The following is a 15,714-nucleotide window of genomic DNA, read 5'->3' on the forward strand; positions in this document are numbered from 1 at the left end:
GGGGCAGAGAGAGAGGGAGACACAGAATCTGAAACAGGCTCCAGACTTTGAGCAGTCAGCACAGAGCCTGACACGGGGCTCGAACTCACGGACCGTGAGATCATGACCTGAGCCGAAGTCGGATGCTTAACCGACCAAGCCACCCAGGCGCCCCTATTCTTCTTTTTTTCAAAATTCTTTTACCATTAAGTTTCCTTTGCCTTTCCATATCCTTCTTTTTGAAACTTAATTATTTTTAGAGCAGTTTAGAATTCACAGACAGCAAAACTGAAAGTACAGAGATTTCCCATATATGCTGTGCTCTACACACACAGAGCCTCCCGTATCATCCACATCCCCCACCAGAACGGTATGCTTGTTACCACGGATGAGGCTGCACTGACGCATCATAATCACCCAGTCTGTAGTTTACCTTACGGTTCGCTGTTGGTTTGGTCAACTGTGTAACAGGTTTGGACATGTATCTATCATTATGGTATGAGAGTACTTTCATGGTCCTCCAATTCCTTTGTGTTCCACCTATTCATCCCTCCCCTCTCCCAAACCCCTGGCAACCCCTGATGTTCTCACTGTCTTCCTGGTTTTGCCTTTTCCAGAATGTTATTTAGTTGGAATCATAGCATATAACTTTCTCAGCTTGACTTCTTTCATTAGTAATATGCCACTCCTGTTTTGCTTTGATTAGTGTTTGCATAATTTATCTTCTCCCTGTCTTTTACTTTCAACTTACCTTCTTGTGTACACATAGAATTGGCTGATGCTTTTAGTCCATTCTGCCAGTCTCTGTCTTTTAGTGGGGATACTCAGGCAATTTACATTTAATATAGTTGTTGATATGTTAGGGCTCAAATGTTGGTTTCACCTTCATTCCTGACAGATATTTTCTCTAAATATAAAATTCTGAGTTCACAGTTGTTGTTTTTTCTTTGAGTACTTGAAAAATATACACTTGTTTCTGGCCTCTGTGATGTCAGATGAAAAATCTACTGTTATTCAAATTGTTTCCCCCCCTAAAATGAAGGTGTTATTTCTCTCACTGCTTTTAAGATATTTTCTTTGCCCTTAGTTTTGAGAAGTTTGATTGTGATGTGTTTTGGTGTGGATTTCTTTGGGCTGCTCCCATTTGGGGTTTGCTTAGTTGAATCTGTAACTTTATGTCTTTTGCCAAATTTTGGAAATTTACAGCCATTATTTCTCTGAGTACTTCTTTACCTGCCCTCTTTGGACTCCAATGACACAGATGTTAGATCTTTTATTATACTCCCACGAGTGCATGAAGCTCTGCTTTTTTTTAAAGTATATTTTCTTTGTTGTTCAGATTGGTTTATTTTTTATTTTTATGTCTTATCTTCAAGATTGCTGATTCTTTTCTCTGTCCCTTCAATGCTGCTATTAAGTCCATCCATTGAGTTGTTTTCTAAAATTCCAGCTCTTGTATTTTTCAGTTCTAATATTTCCGTTTGGTTCTTCTATCTTTCCCTTCTCTCTCTTTTTAACTTGAGACTTTGTATTTTTTGTTCCACACATGTTCATAATGGCTTGTCCAAGCCTTTTCTTGATGGTTGTTTTAAATCTTTATCAAATATCTCTTATACCTCCTTCATCTTGATTTTGTCATCTATTGATTATCTTTTTACGTTTAAGTTGAGATCTTCTTGGTTCTTGGTATGATGAATAACTTTTATTTGACACGTGGACAGTTAGAATATTATGACTCTGGTCTTAATTCAACCTTTTGTTTTAGCTACCTCCCAGTCACACTGCTCTGGCAGGGGAATGACAGAGGGTGCTGCCATGGTATTGATATTTAAGAATGGACCTCCAGTTTCTCCACTAGGCTTCCTTTGACACAGATGGAGAGGGACCAGGGGAGGGCTCCTCAGTGTTCCTGGGTAGGCTGAGTTTCTGTTTGCCTTACTGGCCCTCTACTGCTAACCATCCTGACTGAGAAAGATAGGAATGCCTCTTATTACATATTACTCATCACATAGCCCTGCTGATATCACAGAGGGTTGGCTCATTACTGCTGGGTGGTGGTGAAAATCTTGACTCTTTGCTAGGCCCCTGACACCACTCAGCCATGGAGAATGGAGTGTCTGATTAATATTGGATGAGAGTGGGAGTCTGGGATGCCCACTTGGTCTCCACTAAAACTGAGGGGGGTGTCTCCTTACTGGCTCAGTGTGAATGGAAGTCCCAGCTCCCTGTTCAGTCTTCTGTGACATCACCTTATTGGGGTAGTATGTGTGTGTGCTGGGGGGAGCTTTGGTATACCTCAGATAGCCTGGTGAGGGTAAAAGTCTACATTCTCCACTTGTCCTTTGCTCGCCTTGGTGTAAGTGGGGCCACAGGTTTTTTTTTTTTTTTTCCTGTGGTATTTAGGTGCAGTAATGTGGTTGATGTCTAAAAGTTTTCTGTTCTGATAGGCTTCCCTCTTCCTGCTCCTTTGGCTAGAGAGAGACTGCTTGTGTTTTGTTTTGGTTTTTGATCTGCATCCTTTGGCATTTTTCAAGTATCAGCATCTTTGTCTCTAAGTCTGGGATATAAGAGATAAAAAGAAAACAGGTCTCATCACCTTGTCTTTTTGGGGGTTCTGAAGTCCCTAGGTAGTCTTAATCTTCCCATCTTTCAGAGTCTTCTTTTTCATTTCATTTTTATTTTATTTTATTTTATTTTATTTTTTAAAAAAATTTAATGTTGATTTATTTATTTTTTATTTTTTTTATATATATGAAATTTATTGACAAATTGGTTTCCATACAACACCCAGTGCTCATCCCAAAAGGTGCCCTCCTCAATACCCATCACCCACCCTCCCCTCCCTCCCACCCCCCATCAACCCTCAGTTTGTTCTCAGTTTTTAAGAGTCTCTTATGCTTTGGCTCTCTCCCACTCTAACCTCTTTTTTTTTTTTTTCCTTCCCCTCCCCCATGGGTTCCTGTTAAGTTTCTCAGGATCCACATAAGAGTGAAACCATATGGTATCTGTCTTTCTCTGTATGGCTTATTTCACTTAGCATCACACTCTCCAGTTCCATCCACGTTGCTACAAAAGGCCGTATTTCATTTTTTCTCATTGCCACGTAGTATTCCATTGTGTATATAAACCACAATTTCTTTATCCATTCATCAGTTGATGGACATTTAGGCTCTTTCCATAATTTGGCTATTGTTGAGAGTGCTGCTATGAACATTGGGGTACAAGTGCCCCTATGCATCAGTACTCCTGTATCCCTTGGATAAATTCCTAGCAGTGCTATTGCTGGGTCATAGGGTAGGTCTATTTTTAATTTTCTGAGGAACCTCCACACTGCTTTCCAGAGCAGCTGCACCAATTTGCATTCCCACCAACGGTGCAAGACGGTTCCCGTTTCTCCACATCCTCTCCAGCATCTATAGTCTCCTGATTGGTTCATTTTGGCCACTCTGACTGGCGTGAGGTGATACCTGAGTGTGGTTTTGATTTGTATTTCCCTGATAAGGAGCGACGCTGAACATCTTTTCATGTGCCTGTTGGCCATCTGGATGTCTTCTTTAGAGAAGTGTCTATTCATGTTTTCTGCCCATTTCTTCACTGGGTTATTTGTTTTTCGGGTGTGGAGTTTGGTGAGCTCTTTATAGATTTTAGATACTAGACCTTTGTCCGATATGTCATTTGCAAATATCTTTTCCCATTCCGTTGGTTGCCTTTTAGTTTTGTTGGTTGTTTCCTTTGCTGTGCAGAAGCTTTTTATCTTCATAAGGTCCCAGTAATTCACTTTTGCTTTTAATTCCCTTGCCTTTGGGGATGTGTCGAGTAAGACATTGCTACGGCTGAGGTCAGAGAGGTCTTTTCCTGCTTTCTCCTCTAAGGTTTTGATGGTTTCCTGTCTCACATTTAGGTCCTTTATCCATTTTGAGTTTATTTTTGTAAATGGTGTGAGAAAGTGGTCTAGTTTCAGCCTTCTGCATGTTGCTGTCCAGTTCTCCCAGCACCATTTGTTAAAGAGGCTGTCTTTTTTCCATTGGATGTTCTTTCCTGCTTTGTCAAAGATGAGTTGGCCATACGTTTGTGGGTCTAGTTCTGGGGTTTCTATTCTATTCCATTGGTCTGTGTGTCTGTTTTTGTGCCAATTGTTGATTTATTTTTGAGAGAGAGAGACAGAGCATGCCTAGGGGAGGGGCAGAGAGAGAGGGAGACACAGAATTTGAAGCAGGCTCCAGACTCTGAGCTGTCAGCACCGAGCCTGACATGGGGCTTGAACTCGCAGACCATGAGATCATGACCTGAGCTGAAGTCAGATGCTCAACTGGAAGCCACCTAGGCACCCCTTCTTTTTTATTTTAATATATGTAATGTAGAGAGGTTTTAGTTGTACTTAGTAGGAGGAATGTGTATGTCTACTCTATCTTCCTGGAAGGAGATGTTTGATTTTTTTTTTTTTTAAAAGAAAAGAAACATTGTAATTTGAAATTTTCCTGTGAATCTTCCCTGGTTCCATTCCTCTCTCTTTCTTTGGTTTTTATTTTTTCTTTATTTATGTGTTTTTGTACAGTAGCTATCCTATAGGGATTTTTACAACTTGATTTGTTTATTTGCTCAAAAATATTTTTTGAAAACCACACATGTAAATAACAGACTCTAAGTTCATTAAGATTGGTGGCCACTTGGAGTTTAGGGTGATAAGAAACTGTTCAAAGCTGGGTTGACACATACATCTCAGAGAAATGGGCTATGAGTGTGCCATTTGCGGTCAGGAAATAGCTGTGACATTAATGAGTAGTAGCTGCTGGCAGAAGGAGAGGCCGTGCCTGGTAGGTGTAGGAGATATTTGGATACTTTCCCAGGACTGTGCTGTCAGACCCATGGTACCACCACTGGACTATGACATGGGTGTGTAGAACAATCACACATCTTTCTTGACCTCATGAAGTGTTCTAAATGCAGGCTGCAAGACCCTGGCAAATGTGTGTACTGAGTAGGGGAAGGCATAGGCTTTCCTCTAGACGGTCTCACCAACTGACTATGACAGAGAGGCTGGGCTTAGCCCTTCAATTAAATGTCCCAAGTTGCAATGGCTCTTTTACAAAACTATTAGCAAGTATTTCCTTAGGGGTGGTTATATAATATGATTTAAAAATATACAAATAGGGGCACCTGGGTGGTTCAGTCGATTGGGCGACTTCGGCTCAGGTCATCATCTTGCCGTTTGTGGGTTCCAGCCCTGCATCAGGCTCTGTTCTGACAGCTTGGAGCCTGGAGCCCTCTTCATATTCTGTGTCTCCCTCTCTCTCTGCCCCTCCCCTGCTCATACTCTGTCTCTCTCTGTCTCTCAAAAATGAATAAACATTAAAACAAAATAAAAAAAATACCTAATATGCCTAAATGCTGATTGATGTATGTAACTAGGGTCTTTTGAATTCTTTGACTTTTCTGGGCTTTTCTTTGGTATTCCAGAGGCCAGTTTGGACTGAACTGGAAGATGGTAAGATATTCTTGGCTTTCTCGGACACTCAGTGACATTTAAAGACTACTGGGGCTTAGCTTTGTGCATATCTCAACTAATTAATACCAAACAATAATTGTAGGGCTTTGGTCTAGAGAATTCTAATCAGCCTTGAAGCCAATGAACCATTAAAAAGATTTCTACATTGAAGCCCACTTCACAAATGAGAGTTGTATTTTTTCCGTGTGAGGCTTATTCCCAGACATCTTTGGGATCTTAAGCATCATGATTTTTCATGACAAACTTTCATTAGGTTGGGGAGATATTACAATAATAATCTTTTTATTATAATCTTATTTATATTTTTCTATTCCCTTATTTCTATAATTGATGGCTAGGGATTCTTTACTGTTTTTCTTCTTTTCTTTCATTTTATATTTTTATTTTACCAAGATTACATTTATGTACCTTTGAGCAAAAATATTTGAGCCACATGACTGAGCTAACATTACATTTAGAAGTTATTTTATTAGGCTGCATTTTAATTTTATTCCATTTGTCCTCATTAAACAACTGTTTGCCCCCTCAGGCATTTTAGTGCTAACTTTCTGACTCTATATTGGTTCCCAGGCTGTAAAAGTTGAAGCTTATTTGAATTTTTTGCCTAGGACTCTTTTAAAAATACACATAAAAAAACAACTTGAGATATTCTAAATGTTTTGTATGTATACCTGCTTTGGTAACATAATATTTGTTTTACACCCAAGGGATAATATCCTTAAATGATAATAGTAGCATCTGAGTAAATAATTTTCTCTAAAAGGGATGGATGTGTGTATGTGTGTGTGTGTGTTCCTAAAAAGGATATGTGTGTATATACATTTATGTTTATACACATGAATGTGTAGATATAGATATCTATCTATATAGTTGACTCTGGAACTATTAATATGGGTTTGAACTGCATGGGTCCACTGTTACACAGATTTTTCTATAAATACAGTACTGTAAATATATTTTCTCTTCCTTATGATTTTCTTTTTTTAAAAAACGTTTATTTATTCTGAGAGAGAGAGAGTAGGGAGGGGAAGAGAGAGAAGTAGAGAAAGAGAATTCCAAGCAGGCTCTGCACTGTCAGTGTAGAGCCTGATGCAGGGCTTGAACTGACAAACCCATGAGATCATGACCTGAACCAAAATCAAGAGTTGGACACTCAACTGACTGAGCCATCCTGGTGCCCCATGATTTTCTTGTATTTTTTCTCTAGCTTATTTTTATTGTAAGAATACAGTATATAACAAAATATGTATTTAGTAATCAACTGTTTATGTTATTGGTAAGACTTAGTAGTTAGGCTTTTAGTAGTAAAGTTTTGGGTGAGTCCAAAATTATATGCAGCTTTTTCTACTGGTGGTGGGGGGATTGGTGCCCCTAACCCTTGCGTTGTTCAAAGGTCAACTGTATGTATTTATGTGTATGCAGTGTATAAATTTACAGTGTGTAGATTCTGCCTAGGACTACATGAAGCCAATGGGTCCCTGTGGTGTTCAAACTCCATCCTTAGACACCATTTTCTCCCCCCCGCCATTCCTCTGCCCCTTCCATTCACTCTTCCCCCTCTGCAGTACTTCACTGGAGGAACAGGAAGGAACAGGAAATAGGGATGAAGAGCTGGAGAGAGAGGTTGTGGGCCATTCTCATAATCTTTTCTGAACAGTCCACATTTTCCACCATGCTGGAGTTGTATTTTTCCACTGCTCTTTTCTACTCTTCTCTGGGTTGGGGGTAGTGGTGGTGGTGGTGAGAAATGAATCTAGATACCTGGTTCTTGCCAGCTTAAAATTATATTGTTACAAATTCTCATTGTATAGAAGTCCTTAAATCTCTGTGGACTTTTTTTTTTTTTTTTAAAGTAGGCTTCATGCTAAGCACAGAGCCCAATGTGGGGCTTGAACTCACAACTCTGAGATCAAGAACTGAGCTGAGATCAAGAGTCAGATGCTTAACTGACTCAGCCACCCAGGCGCCCCTCTGTGGACTTTTTGTTAAGGGATTTAACAGTAGCTTTAAATTAAGAGATTGATTTTCGTCTTTAGGGTACTTTTCTAGATTTAAATATGTAATTTATCTTTTGTTTTTTCCTCTTTTTATCAACATGTTGGTACCTTAACTGCTTTATAATTTCCTTCCTCGGGTTTCTTCCTCTTCCCAATCTTTTTGCCCTCTGAAACTATTGTGGCAGAGATCAAGTTCAGAACTATATAAATAGCTGAAAAGAGTTTTCTTTTTTTATGTTTATTATTTATTTTGAGAGAGAGCATGAGCATGAGTGGGGGAGGGGTAGAGAGAGAGAATTCCAAGCAGGCTCCATGCTGTTAGTGCATAGCCCAATGTGGGGCTTGATCCCATGAACTTTGAGATCATGACCTGAGCCGAGATCAAGAGTTGGATACTTAACTGACTGAGCCACCCAGGTGCTCCTGAAAAGAGTTTTTCAATAGCAAAGGAAAATAATTTCCTTTTTGTTGTTCAAGCTATTCAAAATTCTTACTTTGTTTTCTGTATTAGCGCCATATTCATGGTATGTTCATTTGAATTAGTTTTGTACATTTTCTTTTTACTTAACTGGAAAGAATTTTAGTCAGTGGGAACAACAATTTCATTTACTATATCCACACATATCAAAACTTCCTCTTCCAATGAAATCAGTTACTTGCCCGAGCAAAAAAAAACACTATATGATCATGAATTTTATACCTTGTTGTAATAACTTCATTTTTATATTTGTTGGTGGCTACTGAATTTTGATTTTGGAATATCCTACTAATTAAGAAAATTTTCATAGTGTAATAAAAAAAATTCTCAGCCATATGATTAAGTAAAGAAAAGAATGTAAAGTAACCCTACTGAATATGTGTGTGTTGGGCACGCACTAGAAGTAACACAGGTGTGAACTCTTAACCATAGGTAGGTACTGAAGAATGTAAAAAGCTGAATAACTGCTTAATTGTTCTTAAGTGATTAAAATACAGTGTTGTGGGGCACCTGTGTGGCTCATTTGATTAAACTTCCAACTCTTGATTTTGGCTCAAGTCATGATCTCAGTGTTCATGAGTTTGAGCCCTGCATGGGGCTTTGTGCTGACAGCACTGAGCCTGCATGGGACTCTCTCTTTTCTTCTCTCTCTGCCCTTCCCCGTGGTTGCACTGTCTCTCCCTCCCTCCCTCTCTCTCTCTCTCTCTCTAAATAAATAAATCTTACCATACACACACACACACACACACACACACACACACACACATATATATATATATATATATATATATATATATATATATATATATATATAAATTAGTGTTGCCTAGGGATGAAGAATACCTTAATCAAGGTTTAGGACTTTTATTGATCCAACACTTTAAACATTTGGAACCCCATCATAGACGGTATTATAATGATAATGTGATAATGGTAAAAATGTTGTGAATTTCATGGACAAGCAGGCTGATTTAACAGAAAGACTCCTCATAGCTTTTTTCTGTTATAATTATGTGACCTTGGGATCGTCTTGAACAAGTTGTGAACGTCTAGTGCTCATCTCTAAAATGGGGAAGCAGTAGATGGCACAGTGAAGTTGTACATTGGTTGCTTTCTTACCTACATGACAAAGATCACAACTCAAAGTAACTGTTGGGATATTCTTTAAATTTACTATTACTGTCACCAAATAAATTGGTTTATGCCTCTCTTTGAAGTAGAAGAGAGAGAATTTGGCTCTTCGATAATTTATTGGAAGTGTCTTAATACAGTTCATATACGGAACAAAAGCCATGCCTACATAAGAAAAATGGCAGTAGGAAAAGAATTGTGTTTCTCTGTTTCTGTGTGTGGGGGGGGACACCTCTTTATTATGTATTAGGAAAAGAAGCTAAGTATGTTACACAAACTGGGTTCATGTCCTAGCTCTGCCACATACCGGTGTCATTTAACCTCACATTTCCTTGCCTCAAAACAATGGTGTTAATGCCTGCCCTGCCTAATTCATGGTAACAGCATGAAGATTAATTTACATTCATTTCCTCTTTTAACTCACACTGCACAAGATCACTTGGAGGTGCAGGAACCTACGGGTTACTCTCCCATGTGAAACAGTGCTTTGCATGGCTTGTAGATTTTAAGATTGCATTTATCAGTTACACATTTTTGAAAATTTGCTGTATCCTTCAGAACATCCTATTTGCCATATTACTTCCAACTCTAGGCTCCATTTCTTTTTCTTAAACAAGTGAAATATGCATAAAAATGTGAGGATGCTTACAGTTTGTTCCAGAATGATATTTTGATGCATAGTACTGGAAACATAAAACCGACTTGGTTGGGACTAATAAAATTTCATGTTTTTTCCCTTATTCACAAATGTTAATGATCCTCTCAAAAAAAAATCTCAGTTTTACAAGATAAAAATGGATAGTTTAATGTCATCTTATTCCAATCCTTGTTTTTGAACATTTCAGTATTTGTTAAACTGAAGTGTCTGTCGGTAAATAATATTCACTCATACTTCTTGCTTTTTCTTTTTAATGTTTTGAAAAATTTGACTCTCATGGAAAAATACTGATTAACTATTCCAAAACTATTTTGATCATATTCCAAGACCCAAGTGGTGCATGAATAAGTTCTTTAAGTTTTATATTTTAAAAATAATTGGATCTTTCTAATCCTAGGTGTCCATGTCCCATGTGTTAGCTGGCACAGAACTAAGTAAATAACCCTTTTTTGTATTTGCATTTTAATTTCCCCTTAACGGTTTTGCAATCTATGTTTTCATACAGAGAATATGTCTGCATTATAAATAGATGTCACTTGAGCTGTCATTTCAAAGATCTATGATAGGATTCTGAAAGTCTAGAGACAATGTTTAAAGTGGCAAATTTAGTTAGAGTTTTTGAAACATTTTTTTTAACTGTGCCCCTTAAGATGAAACATTATATAACCCCTAATTGATATCATAACTTGTGGTGTACTACTTATTAATATGAATTACATGCATGCATCAGTTTGATTTAAAGTTTACAAGATAGTTTTTAAACAAAATTATACATACAGCATAAAACCGGATTGTCACCACACTCCCCTTTGATTTTGTGCATACATAATACATACATACATAATGTTTCATAAATACATTCTATCAGTACAGATAGAGTTTTCCCAAATACATGTCATTCTTCTAATAAAAGCTAAAGACATTCTATATAATCCAAAGGATACATCATATAAGTGAAATAAGCCTTGAATTAACTGTGACTTTGGTGGATTTTTTCGTTGAATTATATCTTTTTGTAAATTTTGTTTTAAAAATGATACTACATTGTTCCTGTTCCTTGCTGAAGTATACTTTGCAGTGGGAAATATTATAAACTAAACACTTCCCATCTGGCCCTGCCAGGGTGAATGTTTCCCTCACAGCCTTGACTTGCAGTCGAAGCTGATGTGAGAGTATGTCATGGTTGTTTTGACAGTCCGGTCATCCTAATCCAGGGATCCGATCCCTATGGTTTGTCAATTATCCTGCTAACCCTACAGCGAGAGCAACACTCAAGGCACTGAACTGTCAACCAATAACCAAGAAATAATGTCAGGAGCCAGAGAGGCAGGAATGAGAGAGGGATGCTTTTGACAACAGAAGTCTGTATCATTCAACATTTATTTTATTTGTGGGAGCTCGTAACAAATTAATTATGGGAATCACATGATGAAATGTCATCCATTGCTTTGGACATTCTTTTGTGTCTAAATTTAAAAAGCAAGGGTTTGGCTGCTTGTATAAGTTTTCCTAGCATAGGGTTCTGGAACATAACTCTATATAGAAAATGGCTAGATCACCTGAACTTAATTTGATTGTTAGTGAGTTTTGTTTTCTCACCTGCTTCATGTTTACTGTAAGGTCTTTTAGGAAAAAAAATATAATGCGCCTGGGGATTATGTGTGTGCTCATGGAAATAATTTTGAAAGTTACTAGGAGTCCCATTAATATGGAAATGAACATAAATATGGGGTGTGAAATTGTGCCTTATGTATCACAAAAATGCATACAAATCCAAGAATTTCAAAGGGAAACGTATTTTTGAACAATTCTTGATCATTAATAGTTTAAAAAAAGAAATAAAAGGGACTTTTAAGTGACAATGGTATCTATCTTAAAATGAGAAAATGATAATGAGGCTGTAAATCTGTAACTGCTCTTCAATAGGGCCCGGTGGAACTCTTGAGTGGCATCAGCCAAAGTCTACATGGCTTTTGATTCTGCTCTAGTTTGCAGTCTTTGTTTTATGCATGTATCAGTTCAAATATCTGTGTATGTATCAATTCAAATATTATGCGTACATAAACTAAGTGGCAGACCATGATTAACCAACGCGAGCCTGGGATCAATTTTCAAATACATGTTTTATTGCTGTATCCAAATGAGACTTTTTACCTGTATGTCTTTACTTAGGAAAATATTGAATGAGTCAAAATTCCTGCTTCATAAAGTGCAAAAAGTTTGAAATTTAAATACATTTTGTGAAATTCCAATAAATATTCATACTGGCTCTTGGGATTTAATGACTACAGAACTTATTTTTCCTGGTTTGAAAATTATAAAGTTACTTATAAAATCATGCTTATTTTGGACAGTTCCCAAAAATAAAGAAGAAAGAAAAACACAAACATAATGTAGACATCCATATGTATATTCGTTTAGAATATATATATCAGAAAAAAGATCATATTATATCGGTAAAGTTGTACCCAACTTTTTTTTATTTAATGCATATGTTCCCATATTATAAAAAAAATTATTTGAAAATAAAATTTGACACTGTTATATTTTAATATATGAATATAGCATAATTCCCTTAAGTAAGTCTCTAATGTTGAGTTTCATCTTAGTTAAATTGGAAATGATATAAAGTGATTGCAAGGGATAACTCTTATTTCTGATTTAGTTTAGACTTATTTCTGATTTTCATTTTAGGATGAGTTTGTTTCAGGTAAAATTATAAGTCAAGGAGTATCAATAAGTTTGATCATCTGGGAGGACTTCAAATCTTATTTAAAGTTAATGATTAGCTCTTAAAAAAAAAAAAAAAGAGGCTCCTGGCTGGCTCAGTGGGTGGAGCATGTGGCTTTTGATTTCCCATTGTGAGTTTGAACCATCTTCTGGGTGGAGAGACTACTTAAAAATAAAATAAGGAGGGCACCTGTTGGGATGAGCGCTGGTCGTTGTATGGAAACCAATTTGACAATGAATTTCATATTATAAATAAATAAATAAATAAATAAATAAATAAGCAAGCAAAAAAATAAAATCCTTAAAAAAATTAAAAAAAATAAAGTTAATAATTAGCATTAGAAATTTCCATAGCTCCTTAATATACTGTTAATTTCTTCTTTTTAGGCTACTGCAGGTGTAGTTGATTAGTAATTATTAGTTATTTGTTAGGTTTTCTGATAAAATAGAAACAAGTCATGGCTGAAGAATAGCATTGGGGACATTAGAAGAAATATTTATATTTTTTTAAAGTTTATTTTTATTTAGGGGCACCTGGGTGGCTCAGTGAGTTAACAGGCAACTTTGGCCCAGGTCACGATCTAAGGGTTCATCAGTTCAAGCTCCTATGGGGCTCTACGCTGACCACTCGGAGCCTGGAAACCTGCTTCAGATTCTGTGTCTTCCTTTCTGTCTGTCCCTCCCCTTCTCATGCTCTCTTGCTCTCTCTCAAAAATAAATAAACATTAAAAAAATGTTTCTTAAAAGTTTATTTTTATTTATTTTGAGAGAGATAGAGAGCAAGTGAGGGAGGGGCAGAGAGACAGGGAGACAGAATCCAAAGTAGGCTCTGTCAGCACAGAACCTGATGCTGAGCTCCAACTCATAAACCATATCATGACCCCAGCTGAAGTCCAGGAGTCATGCGACGCTTAACCCACTGAGCCACCCACGCACCTCAGAAATATTTATGTTTTAATCTAGGTATTCTTTCTCTGTGCTAGTGGCTTAATCAAAAATTAATATGGTGGATGGCAGATTCCACGTTTGTGGGTTCAGATTCCGCTGTTACTTCATGTAAAATATACTATATTCTCAGACAGACTACTTAACCTCTGTGCTTTAATTTCTCCTTCTGTAAAATGAAGGATTGCCCAAATGATTGCCCACCTCTTTGAGTTGTGGAGAGGATTCAATTAGGAAATGTGCATCATCTCCTTCATGCAGTGCCTGGCACATAGAGAGCCTCCAGTGAATGTCAGCTGCTGCTATTACTGGAATACAGCCATTAGCAAATAAAAATGTATTCAGATTTAACAAGCATTGCATTTCTTGTGAGGAAGTCAAGAATAGCAAATATTTTCATTAGGTACATAATACCTGGTTAAAAAAGCTTTTCTTTGTAGCAATACAAACTTTTTTTTTTTTTAGAAAAGTACAATGTAATATAGTAGCAATTATTCTTGCCTGCTGGGAGCAGCAGAGAAGAGAGATCCTAGTAAGTGTCTTTGTGTTATGTGTTCTATGTCTTATTAGCTCCACGTGTAAGGATGCTACATTGGTATTATGTAATGTAGTCCAGAGCTGCTTCAACTTTAATGAGTCATTTGGGGATCTTACTAAAAGGCAGATTCCGTAAGTCTAGGCTAGGTCCTGAGATTCTGCATTTCTGGCAGATCTCAGGTAATGCTGATGGTCCAATAGGTACATTGAGTAACAAGGATTTAGAATAAAAAATGATGTTAGTGAAGTTTGATAGTGAATTTTTAAATTCAAAAGAAAAACGTTGCATATTATAAATTTGAGTCCTCTCAGTGTCTTGCAAAAGTGGGAAGTTAACACAGTTATATAAAACTAATATCCTCAAACAATTGGCAGTGGGGGAGAAGAACAGCATTAAAAAAAAAAAAAAAAGAAAACCAAAACTCTCCATCCACTGATCTTTGGCTGTCTGCAAATACCAAATGAATATTTGGTGCCAGGCTGGGTTTTGTTTTTTCTTCCTCTCTGGCTGCTTCTCAATGTCACTGCCCTCACAGAATGGTGTGGTTTCTTTCAGCTGGCCTCCACCAAGACACAGAAGGTGTATAAAATATTGCACAACTTTTCCAAATCTTCTGTGAACATCCTTTACTCAAAGACTTAGAAAATCCTATTAACACAAATATGGATCATTTATAGCATAGAATTTGTGTGCATTAAAAAACAGTACGAAAACTTATGGTAGACCACCTCTGTCTGTGTTCCTATACCCCAGGGATATTATTTCACATTATTGTGCCTTTAAAAGTAATTTCAAGGAGAAAATATGAAAGCTATTGGGAGTGAAAAGAACAAGAGAAGAAACCCAGGGAGGCACCATGATAGGAAAATTGATATAAGTCAAAATACTTAGTTTCTAATCCTTGCTTTGCCATTCACATCCTTGGCCAGGCTTTATCTCTGTGGGCCTCCTCAGTTTCTCATTTGCAAAATGAAACAGACTGAACAGCCTCCAAACGCTGGCTTTCTATGATTGTATGATTGAATTATTCTTTTCTTCTGAGACTTTTACCCTAATTCATAGGCGGCCAGTTGACTATTTTGCGTGGTAGAGCCTTCCCTAGCCCTGGCTCCTATGGTAGTCTCCATCTGTGACCAGCACTGTCAGTCATTCTGTGATTATTTTCACTGTTCTGCAGAGTCAAAGGCCTACCCTAGAGATGGAGTTTCATTTGAAATACAGTTGAGTGTACCTGATGCTAAAAAACGTGTTACCCCACGTGCAATGGGGTAAGTCTCTGAGAGAATTTACCCCCTGAATTTAGGGTATCAATGAGGCAGTGTAAACCACCAGAACAGCGACTTGACAATTTGTCACTCAACTTCAGCAAAACTATAGAGGAACAGCACAATGAATTAATGAATAGCAACAAATCCCCATGACAACATGTTAGTTCATTAAAATTTTATCAGCATTCTTCCTAAGGAAAGTGTGCCTTCTGTTCTATGTTGAGTTTCTTCAACATTGTTTTACAGCCAATTCACAGCATTCTGGTGCTTCAAAATTAGTTCCTGTGGAGAGTGAGATACACATAGACTCTATATTGTGTCACACATGGGTCTCCTGGGTGTCACGATGAAATATTGCCTGCATTTTTGTGTATCTTATGGCTTAAACATTAACAAGCATTTCCCCACTGCCTTTTTTTGAGAGTAGGTTAATTAGCTGAAAATCCATCTTTGTGTTAATTTTTAGCAAATGTATTAAATTGCA

This window comes from Lynx rufus, unplaced genomic scaffold (assembly GCF_022079265.1).
Source record: "Lynx rufus isolate CCGP_SWC_20201006 ecotype Redwood Valley unplaced genomic scaffold, mLynRuf1.p SCAF_6, whole genome shotgun sequence".
Lineage (NCBI taxonomy): Eukaryota > Metazoa > Chordata > Mammalia > Carnivora > Felidae > Lynx > Lynx rufus.